General features: G+C 47.2%; 1 protein-coding gene across 2 annotated transcripts in view; it reads left to right on the forward strand.

Moving 5' to 3' along the window:
- Positions 1-23,625, forward strand: part of CYP4V2 (cytochrome P450 family 4 subfamily V member 2) — a 344,463-nt gene that overhangs the window by 131,934 nt on the left and 188,904 nt on the right. The gene's annotated exons all lie outside the window — the stretch shown is intronic.

The raw sequence follows: 23,625 nt of genomic DNA on the forward strand, positions 1-23,625 counted from the left end.
GTTCGCCGGACCCGCTTCGCGGGTCCCGCTTCACCGGAATTGCCGCTGGGTAATATGTGCGCAGGCTGTGCAGTCTGTGTTGTGCTGGGGCTTTTGGGCAGGGCTGCGAGCGTTTCTGCAGGGACTCCGTTTCCCAGGAGTCCCTGCCTGGCCGATTGAGAACACCTGGCCCGCTCTCCCTGTCAGCCCCGCCCCCTGCGCACAGAGTGTTTTAAAGAGCCTGCCTGCCTCTTACCTGCGGGATCCAATGTTGATTAGAAAGTGCGTCTGACGGACCCTTGCTCCTGGGCTCTTGGCCTTGGGCTGTTGTACTGTCTCTAAGCCCACTGTTCGCCGGACCCGCTTCGCGGGTCCCGCTTCACCGGAATTGCCGCTGGGGAATCTGTGGAGAGGCTGTGCAGTCTGTGTTGTGCTGGGGCTTTTGGGCAGGGCTGCGAGCGTTTCTGCAGGGACTCCGTTTCCCAGGAGTCCCTGCCTGGCCGATTGAGAGCACCTGGCCCGCTCTCCCTGTCAGCCCCGCCCCCTGCGCACAGAGTGTGTTAAAGAGCCTGCCTGCCTCTTACCTGCGGGATCCAATGTTGATTAGAAAGTGCGTCTGACGGAGCCTTGCTCCTGGACTCTTGGCCTTGGGCTGTTGTACTGTCTCTAAGCCCACTGTTCGCCGGACCCGCTTCGCGGGTCCCGCTTCACCGGAATTGCCGCTGGGGAATCTGTGGAGAGGCTGTGCAGTCTGTGTTGTGCTGGGGCTTTTGGGCAGGGCTGCAAGCGTTTCTGCAGGGACTCCGTTTCCCAGGAGTTCCTGCCTGGCCGATTGAGAACACCTGGCCCACTCTCCCTGTCAGCCCCGCCCCCTGCGCACAGAGTGTGTTAAAGAGCCTGCCTGCCTCTTACCTGCGGGATCCAATGTTGATTAGAAAGTGCGTGTGACGGACCCTTGCTCCTGGACTCTTGGCCTTGGGCTGTTGTACTGTCTCTAAGCCCACTGTTCGCCGGACCCGCTTCGCGGGTCCCGCTTTACCGGAATTGCCGCTGGGGAATCTGTGGAGAGGCTGTGCAGTCTGTGTTGTGTTGGGGCTTTTGGGCAGGGCTGCGAGCGTTTCTGCAGGGACTCCGTTTCCCAGGAGTCCCTGCCTGGCCGATTGAGAACACCTGGCCCGCTCTCCCTGTCAGCCCCGCCCCCTGCGCACAGAGTGTGTTAAAGAGCCTGCCTGCCTCTTACCTGCGGGATCCAATGTTGATTAGAAAGTGCGTCTGACGGACCCTTGCTCCTGGACTCTTGGCCTTGGGCTTTTGTACAGTCTCTAAGACCACTGTTCGCCGGACCCGCTTCGCGGGTCCCGCTTCACCGGAATTGCCGCTGGGTAATATGTGCGCAGGCTGTGCAGTCTGTGTTGTGCTGGGGCTTTTGGGCAGGGCTGCGAGCGTTTCTGCAGGGACTCCGTTTCCCAGGAGTCCCTGCCTGGCCGATTGAGAACACCTGGCCCGCTCTCCCTGTCAGCCCCGCCCCCTGCGCACAGAGTGTTTTAAAGAGCCTGCCTGCCTCTTACCTGCGGGATCCAATGTTGATTAGAAAGTGCGTCTGACGGACCCTTGCTCCTGGGCTCTTGGCCTTGGGCTGTTGTACTGTCTCTAAGCCCACTGTTCGCCGGACCCGCTTCGCGGGTCCCGCTTCACCGGAATTGCCGCTGGGGAATCTGTGGAGAGGCTGTGCAGTCTGTGTTGTGCTGGGGCTTTTGGGCAGGGCTGCGAGCGTTTCTGCAGGGACTCCGTTTCCCAGGAGTCCCTGCCCGGCCGATTGAGAACACCTGGCCCGCTCTCCCTGTCAGCCCCGCCCCCTGCTTATCACGTCTGACCTATAACAGTGGTGCTTACTTCCGCTGCGCGGGAGCGCGCGGGAGCGTCCCGGGAGAAGCCCGGGACAAGGGCGGGACCGTCTGTGGCCGTCAGGGGCTGACATTGCGCCTTCTGACTACTTGTTACAGTACGTTCCCTGTATCTAGAGATCTCTGGTGTTTGCTTATATAGTATTGTTCTTTTTAAAGCTCGTTGGCTGCAAAGTATGTCTTCTCCTTCAAATACCACTGCCCAGATCTCTACTCTTGGGTCCTCTAGACAAATACTTTAGTCGGGTAACCCAAGATATTGACTAAGAGATCGCTTTGGCGGAGAGGCGCGCCGAGCGTAGGTTATCTATTGAACTCCTTAAAATTCCTTTGGAGAAACGGCCACCTCAGGGTTTCCCGGCATTGGTTCCTCCCCTGTCATCCCTAACCCTGCCAGCTGTACTGGAAATGCCTTATGCTTTTCCCCCTTCACTAGAGCTGTTGGCTGGCTCGTCTGTGGGTCACGATGTGCCCATTTTGCCTTCTACCTCGTCCACTATACCAACTTGCTTACCTACAGGGCAGGTGACCACTGCCCAACCGAGTGTGTCAACTCACATGGTTAAAACTAAACCAAGTAACAAAAGAAGTGCTGCCCCAAAGAAGTGCTATCTTCCCAAACATCCGAAAAAAATAAGGAAGGTTGGAATATGCCTGCGCCCTTCCTGCGAGCCTATTGGGGCTGGCTCTGGTGGAGTTAAGATTGTCAAGGACGGAGGTGTTCCGGCTAGTCCTGTATCTAACATGAATGACCCCTCAGCGATGGTATTGGCTGAGACCTTATCTTCTGCTCCACCCCTGCTCCTCGAGTTGGAGAGGCTGATGAGGTCTCTCCTGACTCCTATTGAGGAACGAGTTTAAAAATTAGCTGATTGGTTAGATCATTTCGAGCAGGCTACTCTAGATAACTTTTTTTCCACCAAATCCCTAATCAAGTCCCACCCTAGGACGGGGGATAGCATCAATCTTCTGAAACCAAATGGCCAGGCAAATGGTGTGTCCATCGCTGAGCCTCCCCCCCCCCCCCCCGTAGTCAGCATTGCAAGTAGGCCCCAGTCGAAGGGACAAATCCCCATGACTAATTTAGATTTGTCGGACCGTCCAAGTAGTAATACCACTAAAAAAAACAAGCTGCCTGATACTGTGGTTATGGGTAATAAAGATAGCTCCAAAAGTGGCAATCCTGTATCTATTGGTTCCCAACCCTCACCAAGCATTTCAACACCCCGTCTTGGCGTTCCTGTTAGGGGTAACAAAGACAGTTCTAAAACTAATAACACTGTATTGAATAGTTCCCAACCACCACCAAGTATTCCAACATCCCGTCCTGCTGCTCCTGCCATTAGCCTGCCTAACACCCTCCCGATGAAGGCACCTCGTAGGATACCTCCTATGAATCTCAACCCAGATTCTTATCCTTTCGTGGCTGTCCTCACTAATGTACCACCTTTGTTGGCCGGGCAAAGAGAATCCTTCCAGATGCTAAAAAACAAGGTAATGCACTGGTTAAAGGCAAATAGACCACTGCCCGGGGAAGTGGACGGGCTGATTATTGGAGTAAGAAGGACAGACTGGATAGGTTGTACTCCTAAGCACTTGGGGGGGGGGGGGGGGGGGGGGGGGGAGTGTATAGTTGTTAATTTCCAAGATCCTAGGGTGGCACGTCCGATTACGAAGCAAAATTGGGGCACAAGCAGTGGTGGAATTGGTGTTGTTGAGCTCACATTCTTTTATCCAAGACCAACAGGTGTTCAATTTGGTATGACCAGTGAATTAGGTCGCTATAACAATCTCCCCTCCCCAGGGTTTGTTCCTTTCACTGTACCCTTACAACGGGGTAACTTTTATAATGGACCAACGTACAATCGTTTTGAAGTGATGAAAGATCCGGCGTGGGTTCATTGACCAAATTCCGATTATTCCACGAACAGTAGGGAAGGTATGACCCGTTGGGATATATGTGGGAAGCCTGTGTTAACTGTTTTGACTAAAAACGTGGAATCAAATGAAATGAGAACTGGTTGGGAGACTGTGATTTTGGAGGAAACATGTGGGGAGTGTATTCCAATTTCTGGGGACTCTGGAAATGAGGAACTAATTACACTTAGCACTGTTGGCACCCAGGAGGTTGATCACAACACTGAGGATACCAACCGAGAGAGGGAGGGGTATGACGGAATCATAACAAACGACTTTGGGATGTCCTGTGTAGGAGCAGTACCCATGGACGGCCCCAGTTTAGGGAAGTTTTTTTCATGGAACATCGCGGGGTTGAGTAGCAAGCTGATGTCCCAAAACTGGATGTATTTCGTCAATGGCTTTGAAGTTTGTTTATTCCAGGAGACATGGGCTTGCGACCCTATATTTCTTCCTGGCTACTTAAATTTTTCAATCCCGGCCAGTAGAGGCGCTAGGGGTCGACCGATGGGAGGCCTTACAATCTGGGTAAGGCAATGTCTTCAAATAACAATCAAAGTGGTGGATCTGGGTTGTAAGGACATCCAAATGCTAAGAATAGCCTCAGAAAAGTGGGGAGGGATAGATATATACAACATCTACGCCAGGGGCAGTACCACTGGGAGTTCACCCATTCTAGAGGCTTTGTCCACTTTTTTGGAATCGCAGTCCCTGGGTAACAAAGTTGTAGTAGCTGGTGACCTAAATAGGACTTTCGAACCATTGGATAGTTCGGATGATCCCCTAGGGCAAGAGGAGGATACGCAATGGGGTGTTCCGACTTTAAATCTGGCTCCTGTTAAGCGGTGGACGAAAGATATATTACAACTGAATGCCATTTGCCTGGAACATGGGTTGAGAGCCCTAAATGGGAAGACGAAGGGCGATAGGGAAGGTGCCTGTACATTCGACAATGGTCATAACCAAAGTCTGATAGACTATGTCCTTTGCAGCCTCAATTTGTGGCAGTTGGTATGCGACATGAAAATCGAGGGTAGACTGGAAAGTGACCACAATCCCCTCTGTGTGACCCATAACTGGTGGATGGCCATATCAGGGAACCCTCAATCAAGTGACGGCCCAATGCCTATCATGGCCAATGACATGCGCAGACTTAACTGGCCGAGTGTATTGGCGAATGCAGAATCTATGGACTTTATAAGTTCCGAGGTGGATGCTGCAATCGCTGCTATGGAGGCTGCAAACCCCGTAATCCCAGGTTCTAGGGAAATAACGGACATACACAACAAGCTCTTTTCCCTTTTAAAACCGCATTTCTTGAGGTCCCGCAAGATAAATAGGAAACAACCACCCAAACCAGCTAGGTGGTTTAATCATCAGTGCAGGGAAGCCAGGTTAAGCTTGGGAAGAGCAATCAGGAATAGGGACAGGGCAGCGATTAGCGAGGCTAGGAAGCACTACAAGGTTAGCGTATCGCTAGCAAAAAAAACATGGGACGAAAAGTATTGGGCAGAACTAAAGGAGGCCTCGGGGGCTAAGGATTCCAGGTTATTCTGGAATATTGTCAAGTGGGGTAGAGGTGGAATCAATCAATCAATCAATCAAAGACATTTCTAGAGCGCACTACATACCCGTAGGGTCTCAAGGCGCTGGGGGTAAGGGGGGGTGCCGCTACTGCTCGAACAGCCAGGTCTTCAGCTTCTTCCTGAAGGAGAGGTGGTCTTGGGTCAGGCGCAGGTCGGTCGGGAGGGAGTTCCAGGTCTTGGCGGCCAGGTAGGAGAAGGACCTTCCTCCTGTAGTCGCTCTTCGGATGCGGGGGACCGCGGCGAGGGCGTGGTTGGCTGAACGGAGGTGGCGTTTGGGAGCGTAGAAGTTGATTCGGCTGTTGAGGTAGCTCGGGCCTTGGTCGTGTAGGGCTTTGTGTGCGTGGGTGAGGAGGCGGAAGGTGATTCTTTTGTTGACGGGGAGCCAGTGTAGGTCTCTCAGATGTCCGGAGATGTGGCTGGTTCGTGGGATGTCGAGGATGAGTCTGGCTGAGGCGTTCTGGATCCGCTGGAGTCTCTTCTGGAGCTTGGCGGTGGTACCGGCGTAGAGGGCGTTGCCGTAGTCCAGTCGGCTAGTGACGAGGGCCTGGGTGACGGTCTTCCTGGTCTCGGTGGGGATCCACCAGAAGATCTTCCGTAGCATGCGTAGGATGTTGAAGCACGCCGAGGAGACGTTGTTGACTTGTCTGGTCATGGAGAGGGAGGAGTCCAGGATGAAGCCCAGGTTGCGTGCATGGTCTGTCGGTTTGGGTGCGGTGCCCAGGGCGGGAGGCCACCAGGAGTCGTCCCAGGCGGAGGGTGAAGAGCCCAGGATGAGGACCTCCGTCTTGTCTCCAAATAAACCCGACAATAATGTCGCTGAGGGTGCCTGGGTGGATTATTTCAAACCCCAATATGCTGAGACTACCGAGTTTAAGGATGTGGAAGTAATTTCAGCTGTATTCCCCACTGGGAATTTATTTTCCCCTAAAGAAACAGAAGTTGCAATATGCACTGCCCAAGGGGGAAGGGCCCCGGGTCTAGATGGGATACCCTCTGATGTTTTCATAAACGATAAGGCGAGGTGGGTTAGGTATGTATTCCTTTTGGGAAACGCTATTGCGAAGGGAACGGCAGTCCCAGAGCTATGGAAGGGAGCAAATATTATACCCATATATAAAAAAGGGGATCGGTCCCTCCCGGCCAATTTTAGGCCGATAAGTTTGATTGCCACTATCCAAAAAGTGGTAGGGAGAATGGTGGTAAACCTATTAATGGATTGGGTAGACGAGAACAACGCCCTGTCCCCTAATCAGGCAGGTTTTCGGCGGGCTACAAGCACAGTCGACCAGGTGTTTCGCTTTACTCTGCTGCAGTGGGGGACGGTGGTGCTCGGCGAGGGCAGCCTGTATGTTGCCTTTGTCGACTTGCGGGCTGCCTTCAACCTGGTCCCAAGGAGAAAGCTCTGGGCAGTTCTGAGCGAAATAGGCCTCCCGGCTGAGTTACTCACCCTGATAATGAGGCTACATGAGTGTAACTTCGCCAAAGTTCAGTGGGGTATGAATGGTGAATCATCTGCCGACTTTCCGATTGAACGCGGAGTACGACAGTGGTGTGCTATGGCCCCCCTGCTTTTTTCCCTATTTATTAACGGAATTGTGGCTCGGATGCTGGATGCCAGTGTCGATGCACCTTCGTTGGCGGGCCTCAGGGTTCCGATCCTGATGTTCACCGACGATACGCTGATTTTATCCAAAACACCGGCTGGCTTGCAGCGAGCTTTAAACATCTTCGATCTTTTCTGTGGGGAACATGGCCTGGAAGTTAATGTGGGTAAGACCAAGCTGATGGCCTTCTCACCAAAACGTAGACCCCGGCCTAAAATACTTCTGAACAATTGTGAGCTTGAGGTGGTTACTGTATTTACCTACCTTGGGGTGCAGATAGCAAACAATCTAAAATGGTCCCAACATATAGAAAAGGCGGTCGTGAGGCATCAACAGATTTCGGGGGCACTTCGGGTGGAACACAAAAAGTCTAAATCAAAGCCTATAAAACCAGTCCTGGCAGTATATGATGCCAAGGCTATTGGGTCTGCCCTATATGGGGCTGAGCTGTGGGGTTTCGAGAGGCTTCTCCCCTTGCAAATATCGGAGAATAGGTTCCTCAGGGGAATCACGGGTCTCCCTCAGAGTACACCACTAATCCCGCTTGGTCTTGATTTAGGGAGAAGATCAGTTAGTGACCGAGCGCGATTGCGCCCGATTCTCTATTGGAGACGCCTCTGGACTACTCCAGAGATACGGCACTATGCAGAGGGGTTCCTTGCCATAATTAAAGCTGACACCTTTCATAAAATAGTTTGGTTAAAAAATCTTATGACTGCTTTAGGTGACCTCGGCCTCTCCAATCTATGGGATAATCCATCTGGGGAACCCTTTCCAAACAAAAACATAATTAAAAGCTTATATTGGGATTGGATAGATGGCAGACTCTGGAGTAGAACGAGATCAGACACAATGGCGGGGCGTTTCTTAGAAATCAAACTGTGTCCTGCATTGGAACTATACTGGGACAGTATTACTAACCCAGGGGATAGGAAGCTTTTCTTCCAGTTAAGATTAGGTGCCCTTCCTCTGAGATCACTGACGGGTAGGTGGAGGAGTTCAACCACCTCGTGCTGCCCGGTTTGTGGTGCAACTGAGGAAAATATAGGTCACTTTCTATTCTTGTGTAAAGCTTATGCCACCCCGAGAAGAGTTTGGTTAGCTCCTGTTTGTAGAAATCTAGGGACATCCAGGGGTGTTGAGGCGCTACAAATTATTTGCACCGCCACTGATATGCCTATTGTTCTAGGAACAGCAAAGTATCTGGGGTGGGCATGGTCTATTAGACGGAGGGCAATTTCTATTAATGTAATATAACTGGGGTATCAAGTGATTTCTGTGTAAATGTACACCAAAGATTTTTATTGTTTATGTACGCACAACTGTTTTAAAAGTATGTATAAATAGGAAAAAATTTTAATGCGATGTATTTTAAATGTATGTTTGTGCTTTTATGAGTATATTCCTCGAATAAAGCTTTGAATACATAGATGCTATATTACAATGTAAGCAGCTATGGCGTCAAAGCTGAACACAGGCAATCAGTACAAAAGCAGGAAGCCAAGAAGAAAATAGTCCCCCAAAGAACATATCAAGAACCATAGCATAATGAGACAGTACTTAGTCCCTGCTCCGTAGGAGGCACGGAAGAGAAAAAGGAGGGACAAAGAGGCAGGACTGACCGCTAGTGAGCAATGATTTTGAAAAGACACTGACATGACAAATTAAAAGCAATGGCAAGCAATTCGGTATAGTTGAACCCCACAAAGCATATAAGTGACAGCGTAATCGCTGTCTGGGCTAGACCTAAAAAGGGCCTCGTGCTCTTCTCTGTTGTACGCATTTCTTTCATGATAGCTGCTTAACTAGGATTTTCTCATGCTCAGTTCAGTCATGCAGGTGGTCGAGAAGTGCTTTATCAAATGTTTACCTATTCTGTCAAGCACAAATATTCAGCGGTAGTTTCTTTCTAGGACTTACATTCACTCTCACTGGCAATCATATTGTAAGAGGCATGGTTGGCATTAAATATTACCTACATATTGGAACATGAAATTGTGTTCACAGAGTGAAAAGACTGTTGAAAACCTATTCCTGTGTTGATACGTTTTGTTTTTAAATTCAAACAAAAATGCCAATTGTTATCAAGATTGAAACATTGTGTTATCTTATTGATTATTAGGTCTCGCCTGAGCCAGCGCATGCACTACTCTGCGAGACATTTAGTAACAGGCTTTTAAAAGTGTTACCACAGCTTTTGCTGGCCTAGCGCTTGCGGTTACGTGCGCGTGCACGCGTGCAGCTGCCAGCTTTCAGCGCCCGTTCAGGCGCCATCTGGAGCGCAATCACTTTCACTTTTGACACTGCTGCGCGCGCACCACTTGCGTGCTCTTTTTTTAAAAAATCCTTTTTGCGCGTGCGCACAGAACTCACGCGTGTTTCTTTTCAACTTCATTTTTGCGCACTCACATAACTCCCGGGCTTGTTCAATTCGCTTCTGTCGAGCGTACAATCTGCCGTGAGTGAGGCATGGCAGCGACAACATTCACAGCCTGCAGTGTGAGCAGCAGGTGAGTGCGCCTCCTTGGGCGTAAGTGGTCGCTCTTATGCCTGTATGGTGAGTTGGGCGCTCCTGTGGGTGCTGTTGTCTGTGTGCCACCCTAGGCCAGAGTATTAGGGACCAGGCTGCTTGAGGTACTTGAGTGAGTAAATGTCCCTCATTAGAATTTGGACATGCACGTTACGAGGAGCCCCATGATGATTTACCTCACCCTAGCTCTTGCTCCCCAGAGCCCTGTAACTCTTGTGCAGCGACCGGCCATGCTGAGCGGCCAAGTACTCGCTATCACTTCCTCTAATGGCCGCGTTTACCCTCCCAGGCCCCACTGGTTTGTAAGAGCACGTACTGCGCAATCAAGGAATAACCCCCCATCCAACTCCCCCACCTTAGCCATTTTACTTCTGTTCTTCATTTGTTGACCTGTGAGTTTTTATCGCGCCAACTACACCAAATACCTCAAACCCTCTGCTCTCAGTACAGGTATACATATGTGATCACCCCCTATTTACAAATTTTTATATCGAAAGTAAAACTTTGCTTAGATAAGACATGTAAACTGCAGATTGTTGTAGGCTTGCCAGATCTTGCCTACATCATTGAAACCCCATGTTGTTAGTTGCCTTTGCTTGCTTCGTTTGACTGAATTTAATTTTAAAGGAGCCATTCCAGAGAAGGCACGGACTTGACAAACAAGGTAATTAAAGACTCCATCTCCCAGAGGAAGTAGTGCTTCTTTCCATGGAGCGGCCAAGGTTTGAATGGGCATCAACTTTCCACTGCCTTCTGCTCCAAAGTGTGAGACCAGGGTGGATTTCGACCTGTTGTTTCACTCACTTTCCCACGTGTTCCTAGTTCTGTAAACATTGGTAACCCTGAGAACAGAAAGACGCCCTTCGGGAAAAATGTGCAGAAGTTGCTGTATTAGCAACATTTCATGCATGTTTTCCATGGGAGTTTGGCTGCTCTTATTTTAATGGGGTATCCGGGGACACTCAAAACAGCACAAAGCCTAAATGTCTCCAGAACCAGTTGAAGATCTGTCTACCTGGCCAGGTAACCATTCAATTTCTAGGCATATATGCATTTTTGCAAGAGTAAAAAACAGCATTGCCGAGGGACTGCACAACTGGGCATTAACTTCTCACTGACTATACGTTTAACCATATTGTGGTGTTAGGTACTAGATGTACACTTTTAACACATGCCACTTCCCATACTGTAGCAGTCACTCAGCACTAGTCTCCCGCGCATGCCCAGATGGGTGCTCATCCCCACTAATTCTCATTGACTGCTCAGATCTGCCACTCATGACTCAGTAATCTGAAAGACATGCTCAGATTTGCCCCATCGCTTCGCAATCTACCAGGGTGTGAGACTCTTGTGCAATTAAGAATGGATGATTACAGACAAATGACAGGCACAGTAGCTGCAAAGCATCCACCCACGCGCCATGTTCTTCGTGACCTTACGTTTTTTTTTGCACTCAGTCTTTGGAAGGGCATGGAGACTGGAGTATTTCATCATTCACTGAGACGCCAAATATCAAATGGGCACGAGTTCTGTACTTTTTACTCCACCTGAATGCTACGTAAATTCCATAAGAGCTAAATTAGAGGTGCCGTCGCACTCATGAGGGTAATGTTGACATCTCAAAAAATAGGATTCCCGTTTTTGGAACCATATACTTTTGCCACTCTATAGCAATTTACACAAAACGTCATGCGTTCCTCCTTCATTAAAGTAGTAAAATTTGGTTCAGATTGCTAAAACCAATCAAAATGTATAAGGTAGGGGCATAAAAAAGTGACTTTATAAAAGAACTTGTTTCATCCAGTGCTTTTTTGGTAGATGTAAGCAAATGTGTGAGCAGTCAGTGAGCCATGCACCAGTTACATATATCCGGATATGTTAACGATTCTCAAAATAGAGTATTTTTCAAATTTATTCGTATTGATTTTCAGAGACAACAACAAACATGTTGCATACAATGCATGCAGTACAGTACATTAATACTCGTATCCGTATCACAAGTGAGCAGTAAACATAATATATTATAACCTATGGTGGCGCCCGGGGCTTTAAGTGGTAAGAAAAAATGGGGGGTCTCTCAAAGGGGCGTGGCCAATGTAATTTAGGTCGTGGTTTAAAACACATATGCTAAAGATCTGTGCTTAGCATAGTGTGCCGTCCGACTTGTATTTTGCTGCTTCTGTCATTGCATCCAGATCATACCTAAAACAAGTCAGGACTATTGGCTTTGTCAATGGTTGTTAGTTGCATAAGATAAATAAGCAGCAACTATGGCTTGTATATAATATTGAAAAAGCTTCCACTTAAAGCCCTGGTGACCCAAGACAATGTTGCTGCTCCTGAGTTTCAAAAAGAGGTGTCAATTTGCAGTGTGCGCTGTTCAATAGGGCCCCCCCTCACTCACAACAGCGTTTGGAGTCTTGTGTTTTAAAAAGCAGACACATGGGAGATGTAAGAAACAAAGATTTTCCTTCCCCTACAACGCTCCCCTGGCATGACGTCATGCCGTAACTTCTCCACTAGTGAGAAGTGAGCAGTGTGAGCACGCGCACATCGATGTCACTGCTGTCACTGCAGTCCCGAAAAAAACGGACCGCTTGTGCCAGGGCACAAAACAGAGCCCGATAGAGACCCGTTTAGAGCCCCCCCTTTAAACAAGCATTGCCATAGCCAATAGGTCTCGCTTTTGGGACCTTATAAGTATTTAGTTATGCAGCACAATATCCTTGGTGCAACAACATCAACTGTTGCATGGCTAAACACTTATAAGGTCCCAAAAGCGAGACCTATTGGCTATGCCAATGCTTGTTTATTTAATCAAGCTGACAACAATGTCTCATTGCTAATTAAGTGGTGTGTGACATAACATACCAGGAGGCCCAATGTCATGTCTGCATGCCAGCATTATATTTGTTTAACGTTGGGAACCTGGCTGAGGCTCAACCATTCAGCTGTGAAAATGAGAGCCTCAATAAGAACAAGCATTGGCAAAACAATTGGGATAGCCCTATTAATCTGATACAGTGGTTCCCGTTTTTTTCTTTTTTAATGCAAGCATATGCAATAAAAAGAAGACAGAGACAAAATGTAACTTCTAGATTAAATAAAGCAGCCACACACGTGCAACAAACAAATATAGCCTTAGAAGAGGTATAAAAGCCCTTTGATCTTTACTCGTGCAAAGAAAGCTACTTCTGGCTTTGAATTACTGTAACGTGAAGTCATAGTTTAATTGCAGAAATAAATAAGAAAAGAAAAAACGACATAGAACGGAAAGGACAAAGCATTGAAAATGTACATAGTTGGCACATCAGCACTGACACCAAAGTGCATTTCTTTTTAGGCGGATTTGAACATGTGATCATGTAAAATGCTGTCACTCACAAAAAAGAAAAACCTTCACCTTGCACTCGTATCGCCGACTAGGTTATGTGGCGAGCGTAAGGTAAGTGTTTTTCTTTATTTTAAATTTCATTTTCCCTCTTCGACATCTGTAGACTCCCTCCCCAACCTGCCCCACCGCTCTTAACTGCATGGGCCTCTCCTGATCCTGGATGACATCACTAAGGACCAGCCGCGGACCGTGCAGGTAAGAGCGGTGGGGGCGGGTGGGGAGGTGATTAGACAGACGACGACATGGAAAAATTGAATAAATAATTAATTTTCGCTCATCGTTGTCTGTCGAAATCCCCCTCCCCCACCGGACTGTACTGCCTCACTGCTCTTACCTGCACAAGCCACGGCTGCTAAAGACATTATTCACCATAATGACAAACTAGTACAACCTTTGAAATATGTAAATAAGTATTAATGATACAGAATCATGTAAAGCATACATTATATAAGCACATGGGCACACATAAAATGATTAGATTGTAGTCCAGTCTTTCTCTCTAGACACACAAGCCCATAAAGTAACACATTATTACTACTCCTAACTATAACGTCACTTTAATGTAAAGTAAAATATTACTAACACACCCAACTGTATGTAGTAGCCCCATGGATATGTAGGGGCCTTGAATATTTAGAGGAAGTGAGATTTCCAAGAACAGCTGCATAGAGTGTAGCCTCTGCATAATAGTGGCTTGCCCACTGAATTGTGCTTTGGTGTCTGGAGTGAGTGGCTTCTTCAAGAAGAACAGGGCAGAGAGAACAGGTTGTGCCTGGGTGATGGGGGGGGTGCCTTTCCCACCCAATGGGGCTTATGTGCCTGGAGAGAGTGGGCTGTATGCACAGTCTGTGCACTGAGCGCAGACAGTGCATAGTAGAAAATTGTGCACCTAATTGGGCTGTCTGAAACCTCTAATAATGTGTATTTTTCAAGAGAGTTTAGAAAGTTGCCTAAATGATGGTGGTGACTTAAAACCAGGTCGCCTGTTGTATGTAGCTAGTAGTAAAAGAGGCAAGGCAGGCTGCCAGCTCCAGACTGCAAATCTGTTGCATAGAAATCCTACCATAATTTATAAGCACATAACTAACATTGAATTACATCCAACATGAAAACATCTAATAGTCAAAGTCATAATTAGGAATGTGTGCTTGCACTCGTGTCCTCTACATCAACAAAGCTTTTCACAAAATACATTTTCTAATTTGTTTTACCCAAAACATTAGCCATATACCAAGGACACCAGATATTCAAAATTGTAAATGATGAAAATACAATTAAATGACTAATGACATCAAATAGGAGTCAGCTAGTTTTATGTACATTCCTAGTTGAGCTTAGCAAACAACTCTGCATATTTCTAGTGGGGTGTGGAGATCAAATCAGGTTTGTTTAAAGGCGTCAATGTTTAAACGGTGTTCTTTATCACAGTCCCTTGTTAGATGATGTAGCACCTTGACAATGCAAGTAGCTATTCGACCTTTCAAGCACTACCAAACCAGAATGCGTGCTTAGATGGTTTACAGTGTTGGCTGCAGTCACATCAGTCACTCTCCGTGGGCGTGAGCTTCACAACTTGGAGTTCATACTAAATGTTGCTGGTATCAGCGCCCTAATTGACCTGTTTTTTAAACCAAATGTTATCGATTTGTATGCATGAAACTTTTAAATAACACAGCGGACGCTGCGTGGTTAACTGCCGAAGATGGCAGAAGCTTGATTGCGGATGTCCCAGGCCTGACCCAGCCCTGCTATCCCGGTGCTCCCCCCTAACCCCCAACTGTGGTGGCATCGAGCTATCTCCAGGCTGTACTCTCCTCATAGGTGAAGTAGATAGTGAAGTTAATAAACCTTGTGTGGGTTTGAAAAGAATGTGAAATATTTTCCATGGGTGTGCATCAATCTCTGCCTATTAGGCACAGCACAGTCATCCCCTTTTCAAAGTTCTGCCTGTCGCTTCTCTCCGCTCCAATGGGTGGTCTCATAATGAATGCACCAGTACACTGAGATCAGCTCCCACCCTGATAGGTCGTCCTGCAAACCACTCAAATATCAAAAATAGGTTGTATGTCAAAATACTGAGGTCTGGAATAGTGACTCACACTTACATCAACTTCCAACATATTGTCTAGGCAAGCATACATTGGGGAAGTGTTGGTGAGACGTTTTAAAGTAATGCACAAGGATATCATTTAGTGTTAATGAGACAGTGATACAATACAAAACTAGAAATGGTTACATCAAGTTATAGCTAGAAGAAAAGGCAAGCACAAGAACTCTTAAGAAGCAAGGAGAAAAGAGAAAGAGGAGGAAGAAAGATGAAAACATAAAAGGAACACGAGACATAGTGAGGCAGGTGGTTATCCAACATTATTAAGAACATCATTGAATTAGAAGCTAGAATCCCTTATACCAAATTATCACCATCAGAAAACACAAGCACTCTTAACAAGTAAAGAGAAGGAGGAGGAAGAAAGAGGAAAACCAAAAAGTGTACATGAAACAGGGTAGTGGTAGTGTAGAGGGAGGTTAGTTATTGCAGAAAGCCCGGAAGACTCCTGCTCACCAAACAAGCCAAGCAGTGCTGTAATCAGCTGCGTATGTCAGTCTTATCCGCTCAAGGCTTTCATTCATACTTTTAGTTTTTTTCCCTACCTTTGTGTTTACATACCGTTGAATCTGCTGTCGTAGTTACTGTATACAGGGTTCAACTGCAAAGGGCCAGTTTCGCAGGAAATTCAGCACACCCACTCGCTGCAAAACCACATAAATATCAAGAACTATTAAATGAACCGAAGCGCATTTACCTTTCATACATGACCGCTGGATTATTTTTGGATAATTTAATTCCCGCAACATAACCCGGTACGAGCAGCGCTGCTATTCCCACCGCAGCCTGCTTTATTCATGAATTGGCCGCCACAAAACCTCACTCCAGGCTGATGTCTCCGTAGTAATCATTGGCCACTCAGGAATGCATGTATCGAAATATGCTGCGGGGGTGATGGGATGAATCCTAGTATTCGTACATTGTAACTAGGGCTCCCAGTTTTCCGTTTTACTGATTTTTACAGATAAATACATAGAGAAAACTATTTATTTTACTGTCTGTATTATATTTTAAATACAGAAAAATACGGAAAATAGGCCTTCTTTGGATATTTTTTTCTACTGTCAATACTGACTGTCAGGTCAGTAGGTGTACATACAGAATGAGCGGTAGGGGAGATTACAAAAGACCACGGAATTCCTAATTAATATGAATTAAGTGCAGAGCTACATTTATTTATGCTATTCCAGTATGCAAGTGTTTTCAAATAACGCTATTGCACTATATACTGCTGAAACCTTTTGGACATTGAAACGCGAGTATACATTTATCACTTAACTAAATGTGGAAAAATACCCATTGCAGCTTTATTTATACAGAAAACACAAAATAGCAATGGATAAATACAGGAAAAATAAGCAAAAAATAAATATGGATAAATACAGACGGATATGTCAAAAAAATAAATAACATAAAACTGGGAGCCCTAATTGTAACTGAACTCTGAGCCAGCGCCATGGAAAGCGTGCACAGCGCACTGCCTGCCACTCCAGCTTTAGTTTCAGTGCTTATGGTGCATTACTAGCACTCTTGCTCGACAGCTCAGGAGGCGCTATTATGTGTGACTTTCCATTTCAGTGCGGTGATGCGGACCACCACATTGAAATGCGTTAGTCTAATGTCTGATGCGTGGTACTTGGCTGCTGTACCCTTCAGGGGTGACACCCTCCTCCTGGGAACCACTCTCCGGGAGCTGGAAGTAGAATTTTTTACACTGGACACAGCATTGCTGCCACCACTAGACTCTACACTCATCACTTGTGAGTCCAGAACACTGAAGCTACGCTCACGGGACAACCTTTCCTCAAGAACTAGTTTCTCTCTGGTGAAGGCTCTATCTGCCTCCGCCATCCTCTCCTGAACTATGGCTCTCTCAACATCAGCCTTTCTCTCCTCCACAGGCAGCTGCGCTAGCTCCTTGGCATGCTCCAATTTGAGCCTTCCCAACGCCAGCTGGTGCTCCCTTTCCTCCCCCATGTCCGCCAACTCCTCTGGGGACAGAGAATGGGAGATTACCCTACTCCTGGCACTAGACCAAGCAAGGGACTCCCTCTCCACGGGGTCCTCTCTACCTACTGGTACCCCTGCCCAGTCATTTTCTCATCCTGTTCAGAGTCTTCAGGGCCCCCGTGCTCCAGGGGTGTTGACTGGGAACCCTCCCAATCAGTGTCCTCCCTAATCTCGGGGTCCTCCTCAGGGTCTCCCTCAGAACCACCACCCCTTGGATCTCTGTTGACTCCTCTTCTGGGATATTTTTAGCATAGTACAGGGTCCTACGATGGTCCTCACATTCCCATTTGTCTTCTTGTCACCTGAGCATGAATTTCTGAAGGACTAGCTGTATGTCTACCCAACTCACTGCAGAACCTTTTTAACTCCTCCTGTTTGTATTCCAACAGGTCATGGCAGGCCAGCACAGATAGTCAGCTTGCAGAGGGGAAGTCCCTCCAGAACAACTAGCAGATGGTTCAAATCGCGGTTCCTTCTGGCAGCACAATAGTTCCTTCTGGCAGGTGCAGTCTATAGAGCCAGCAGCCTATGGTTGCAAGTCCCATGTAGTGTTTAAAATCATGGGGTCATAGCCCCTGAACTTATACCCACAAAGTCTTTGTTCTGGGGCACGTCAAACAACGTATAGAAGTCCACAACACTGCCATTCAATCTCCAGGCCTGACTCTAGACACACTACAGGGGGCATTGTGCAAGGGAGGCGTAGCCCTATTCAGGTACAGGTGACAACTCCTGCCACCACTCTAGATGCAGATCAGGCCCATTCAGCCCTATTATGAGTCACCCAGGAAAGGCAGGACACTCCTCACCCCCCTTGTGAGTGTCTATAGTGAATGCACATCCCCTGCTCCTGTCATACTAAAACAGACATTGAATACACAATCAGGCAGGGCACAAAGAGTCATAAGCACGCAGAAATGCCCACTTTGTGGCATTTCTAAAATAGAAACAACCAATCCATGTTCACCAGTAAGCAGGATTTATCAACAATATTCCAAGCATACCAAACATGGCCATGCTACCCCTTTCATATCAGACATTACCACTGAAACACATATTAGGGAATTCCCAATGCAAACCTATGAGAGGAGCAGCCTTATAGGAGTGAGAAACCAAATAGGCTGTTTGTCACTACCAGGACATGCCACACAACAAAGGCACACATCCTACCTTTAACCTATACAACACCCTGCCCAGAGGGCTACCTAGACCCTACCTTAGGGGTGACCTATTTGTGGTAAAAGGGGAGTTTCAGACTTGTCAAAAACTTTAACTGCCACGTCACAGTGGCAGTAAACTGCGCATGCAGGCCCTGCAGCGGCAGAGGCCTAAGACAGGTTTGAAAGGCTACCTCGGTGGGTGGCGCAAGCAGCGCTTCAGGCCCATATATAGGATGCCACTGTACAAGGGACTTACAGGTAAATTAAATATGCCAAACAGGTGTAGACCAATCGTACCAAGTTTACAGGAGAGAGCACATGCACTTTAGCACTAATCAACAGTGGTAAAAGGCTCATAGTTATAAAGCCAACAAAAACAGGTCAGAACAAATACAGGAGGAAGGCAAAAAGTTTGGGGATAACCCTGCAAATAGGTCCAGTTCCAATAGCCTCTAGGATGCTGTCCTTGCAGAAACTTATTTAGACTGTGATAGTCGTTCAATTTATTCATCTACGCCGGTGGTACTCATAGTACGGCGGCCCGGTAGGCCTTCATTGGCGGCCCACGGACCTTGGCTTGCAGTTTCCACGGCCGACAGTAAACACAGAAGATGACCGCAGCAGCATATGTAGTGAATAAGTATTAAATAGGTATTCACTACGTATGCTCCTGCGGCCATCTTCTGTGTTTACTGCCGGCCTCTGTGACCTCAGAGCAACTTCGGAATGCTTCCCAAAAGGCCCTTTAAAAGTCAGCTCTAAGCTTTTCACAGCTGACTTTTAAAAGGGCCTTTTGGGAAGCTTCCTAGTTTGGACAAAGACAGATAGAGGCAAAGAGACAGAGGCGCAGAGACAGATAGAGATGCATAGACAGATAGAGACAGGGACAGACCAGGACGGACAGACAGAGATAGAGACAGGCACAGAGACAGGGACAGCGATAGAGACAGGGACAGACAGAGACAGGATAGAGACCGAGACAGGGACAGACAGACAGAGGCAAGGACAGACAGGAACAGACAGATATATACAGGTACAGACAGATAGATACAGGGACAGACAGAGACAGGGACAGTCAGAGACAGGGACAGTCAGAGACAGGGACAGTCAGAGACAGGGTCAGACAGATAGAGACAGGGTCAGACAGATAGAGACAGGGTGAGACAGATAGAGACAGGGACATACAGATAGGGACAGACAGATCGAGACAGGGACAGATAGAGATAGGGACAGACAGAGACAGGGACAAACAGAAACAGGGACAGACCGAGACTGTGACAGGCATATTAAGACAGACAGGGACAGACAGATAAAGACAGGGACAGACAAAGACAGGGACAGACAGAGACAGAGACAGAGACAGGGACAGACAGAGACAGAGACAGGGACAGACAGAGACAGGGACAGACAGAGACAGGGACAGACAGAGACAGGGACAGACAGAGACAGGGACAGACAGAGACAGGGACAGACAGAGACAGGGACAGACAGAGACAGGGACAGACAGAGACAGGGACAGACAGAGACAGTGATAGACAGAGACAGGGACAGACAGAGACAGGGACAGACAGGGACAGACAGAGACAGTCAGAGACTGAGACAGTCAGAGACAGGGACAGACAGGTACAGTCAGAGACAGTGACAGTCCGAGACATGGTCAGTCACATAGAGACAGGGTCAGAAAATAGAGACAGGGGCATACAGATAGGTACAGGGACATACCGATAGGGACAGAGACAGACAGATAGAGACAGGGACAGACAGACAGACAGATGGAGACAAGGACAGACAGCCAGATGGAGACAGGGACAAACAGACACAGGGACAGACCGAGACAGAGACTGGGACAGACCGAGACAGTCAGGGACAGGGACAGTCAGAGACAGGGACAGTCAGGGACAGACAGATAGAGACCGGGTCAGACAGAGGCAGGGACATATAGATAGGGACAGGGACAGACAGAGACAGGGACAGACAGATACAGACAGAGACAGGGACAGAGATAGACAGACAGGGACTGACGGATAAAGACAGATAGGGCCAGACAGACAAAGACAGAGACAGGAACAGACAGATAAAGACAGAGACAGAGAGAGACAGACAGGGAAAGACAGATAGAGAGAGACAGCGAGAGACCGAGACATAGACAGAGATATAAGCAGAGACATAGACAGAGACATAGATAGAGACATAGAAGATACAGAGAGAAGATAGAGAGACATAGAAGATAGAGAGACAGAGAGATAGACATAGAGAGAGAGAGAGAGAGAGAGAGAGACACAGTGATAGAGACATAGAAAGATACAGATAGCTAGCTAGAGAGAGAGATAGAGAGAGACAGAGACAGAGAGCGAGAGATATATATATAGAGAGAGAGAGAGAGAGATAGATAGATGTGTGTATGCTGGGTCTGATGGCTCAGTGGACGAATGCGTCCGCTGCAGGGGTCTGTGCTCAACCTCATGGCCACACTTTTTGTTCCTTGCTCTAGCCCTGCTCCCTCCCCCACTGACCCCGCCCCCACCGGTGTGGCCCTCGGCCACAAACCACACTGTTACTTTGGCCCCCGGGAGAAAGTTTGTGAGTACCCATGATCTACGCCTAGCGTTATCATCTTTTTTTCTAGAACTGTGATCCGGCTCCCCAAGACCAAAGGAATACTATCTAAAACCTCATTCTAAAAATGTTCTACTTTTTTACATAAATATAATACATGACTCAGAGCATCATTAAGCCACATACTCAGCACGAACCTCTTTTTCAGAATTTACGTTTCTGTTGATCTGTGAGTGGGAGGTTCATCGTAAGGACCTTTCTTCCCGGCTTTAAGAGACTTTTACACATAGGACTAAGCTATTCTCTGCTCGGAGATTCACCTTGCATCCAAATCCACCAAACCGCTCTCTCCTGTGTACTTTGGGACCTTGAGAGGCCTGCAACTAAATATGAAATGTAATCTTCAAGATTACAGACCCGTGCAGCAGGAAATGTGGCGATACAAACAGGTAATGTAAACCACACGTTAATTCGGCCCCTTGGAGGCTGACATTCGGTTGAAAGAGATGGAACAGGGGTAATCCTCATTGTGGAGAAGTTTAGATTCATATTTTCATCATATAATAAGGTATTTTAGTTCGTATATTATAAATACAGATATTGGGTGTGTCTGAGTTTACATCTCTATTCCCTATCTTGTTTTGATTGAAGCAGCTGTCAGTAGTGATACAAGCTGCCTGGCTGCTCCCATTTCCCTGATAAAAACTAAAGGATCTTGGTAGGTAAAGTGTACTTTGAACATTTTCAGAGATAAGGCGTACATACTGATACATTATCAGAAATGGAGTTTGTACGGATCAATGTGTCATCCTCTGCATGGAACTTTTTTGTTGTACTCAGGGTCGTATACGAAGCTCTTTTTTAGATTAGATTTATTTATCGGGGTTTTGGACAACATGTAATAATTAAAATCACACTATATATTTTGCTAGACCAGTACACTACTACGACTTAAAATATCTCTTGGAATAATAACATTTAAAGTTTACTTATTATCCGGTGTAGTTCCGATTCCAGATAATGCCAACAATCTTTACAGGGAGGCGAAGTTGAAATATTTTTATTTTCTTAAGAATGTGCACAAGGCTCATATCTCATCAAATATGCAGCACATGACAATTTTCAAAAGTGAGGGTACAAAAATACATTTTAAACATGGGAAATAGGAATATACTTGTTAGAAATTGGGTTTGTGGTTGGCAGATGTATGCACCCTGTCCATGCAAGAACCACAATCCTAGGCAGGGTAAGTGTAGTACACACTGTGGGGCTTATTTAATAGATTTTGGTGTATGGCAGTGCAGTGAAGGCACCTTGCTGCGCTGCCCCACTCTAAAGTGAAAGGGCAGAAATACACCGTATTTAAGTAGTAGGGTGCATTCCTGTCCTTTCTCCAGGCGCTGGCGCCATTTCGGCTGCCTAGCGCCAACATAGGCACCCTTGCACCATGGTGCAAGGGTGCCTCAGTTGCATGCAGGATTGTTTTTTTTTTTTTTTTTGCAGGAAGGGATACCTTCCTACACAAAAACAATCCTAAGTGCCGTTTTCCTCTTCCTATGGGTGCTGCACAGTGCAGCACGCATTAAAAGAAGAAATAAACATATTTCTCCTCGTTGCGCATCACCTCGGAAGGGGTACGGATTTGGCGCTTCCCCAGGTGTACATCACTTTGTACATTTGGGGAAGCTTCAAATTCCATGGGTGTTGCATGGGAAAACCCACTGCAACACCCATGGAACGCCCCCGGGCACAGAGTAAGGCCAAGCAGCAATTTGCTCTGCATTGCCATGCAGGGTGGCTTTATGAGGTTTCATAGATCAAAATGACAGCCCTGCGTCATGCATGTACCACTTTACGTGGTGCAAAAGTGAAACCAGTCTCTCATAAATAAGCCCCTAAAAGTTTACCTGTGCTCACCCTCTGGTAGCGTGGCACAGACCAGTCAGGCTAAACTAAAGAGGCAATGTGTAAAGTATTTGTGAACACACACTATAACACAGTGAACGCACCACAAAAGTTACTCCACACCAGTTTAGAAAAATAGTCATTATTTATCTGAGTAAAACCAACACAATAAAAAGTCAACATACACAAGTCATGTTATGAATTTTGCAAGATTAAACAAAAATACAGTGCTTAGAAATCATTAGCTTCAACTACGGCTATCTGGTCGCTCTTGACCGAGGCAAATCTAAAAATTCAGTCCGACTGTGATGGAGCACTGGCCGGATTCAGGAGTCACACCCACCCACTGACAGTACCTTGGTTGTGTTGAAGCTTAGGGACAGTGCGCTGAGCAGAGGAGGACATGCGTTGCTGTCGAAGGCAATGCGTCGTATCTGAAGTTGGGCAATGTCGTTGATGCATCTATGTTAAAAAGCGCTGTGTGTCAGGCTGATGCATTGGATTTGAACCACTGGGATGTGGAAGATGCGTGCAACATACAAGTGATGTGTTTGTGCGAATCCATTCAGGACCAGGGATGCATCAGAGTCAGAGTCTAGGGACGGGCGTCGCAGATGTCGGCGATCCAGTATCCAAGACTTGTGATGCAGAGGTGCTGCATGGGCAAAGTCGGGCTGTATTTTAAGTTGTTGCATCGCACGGGTGGTGTCCACGGCTTTGTTGCAGGCAGCAACAATGCGCCTATATCACAGAGAATTTAGCTGGTTTTGATCAATACTTCAGTGCCGATGCATTGGTTTCTTGGGTTGCAGCAACAAAACCCTCCCTTCCAAGGAGCCAGGACTGGATTTGGCACCACTTGGCAGAGCCTGACTCACAGCGTAGGAGCTGTTAGCAAGATGCAGGTGAAGTCTTTGATTTCCCTGAGACTTCAGAAACAGGAGGCAAGCCCAAACACACCCTTGGAGAACCT

The sequence above is a fragment of the Triturus cristatus genome, chromosome 2_2 (genome assembly GCF_964204655.1).
Source record: "Triturus cristatus chromosome 2_2, aTriCri1.1, whole genome shotgun sequence".
Classification (NCBI taxonomy): Eukaryota; Metazoa; Chordata; class Amphibia; order Caudata; family Salamandridae; genus Triturus; species Triturus cristatus.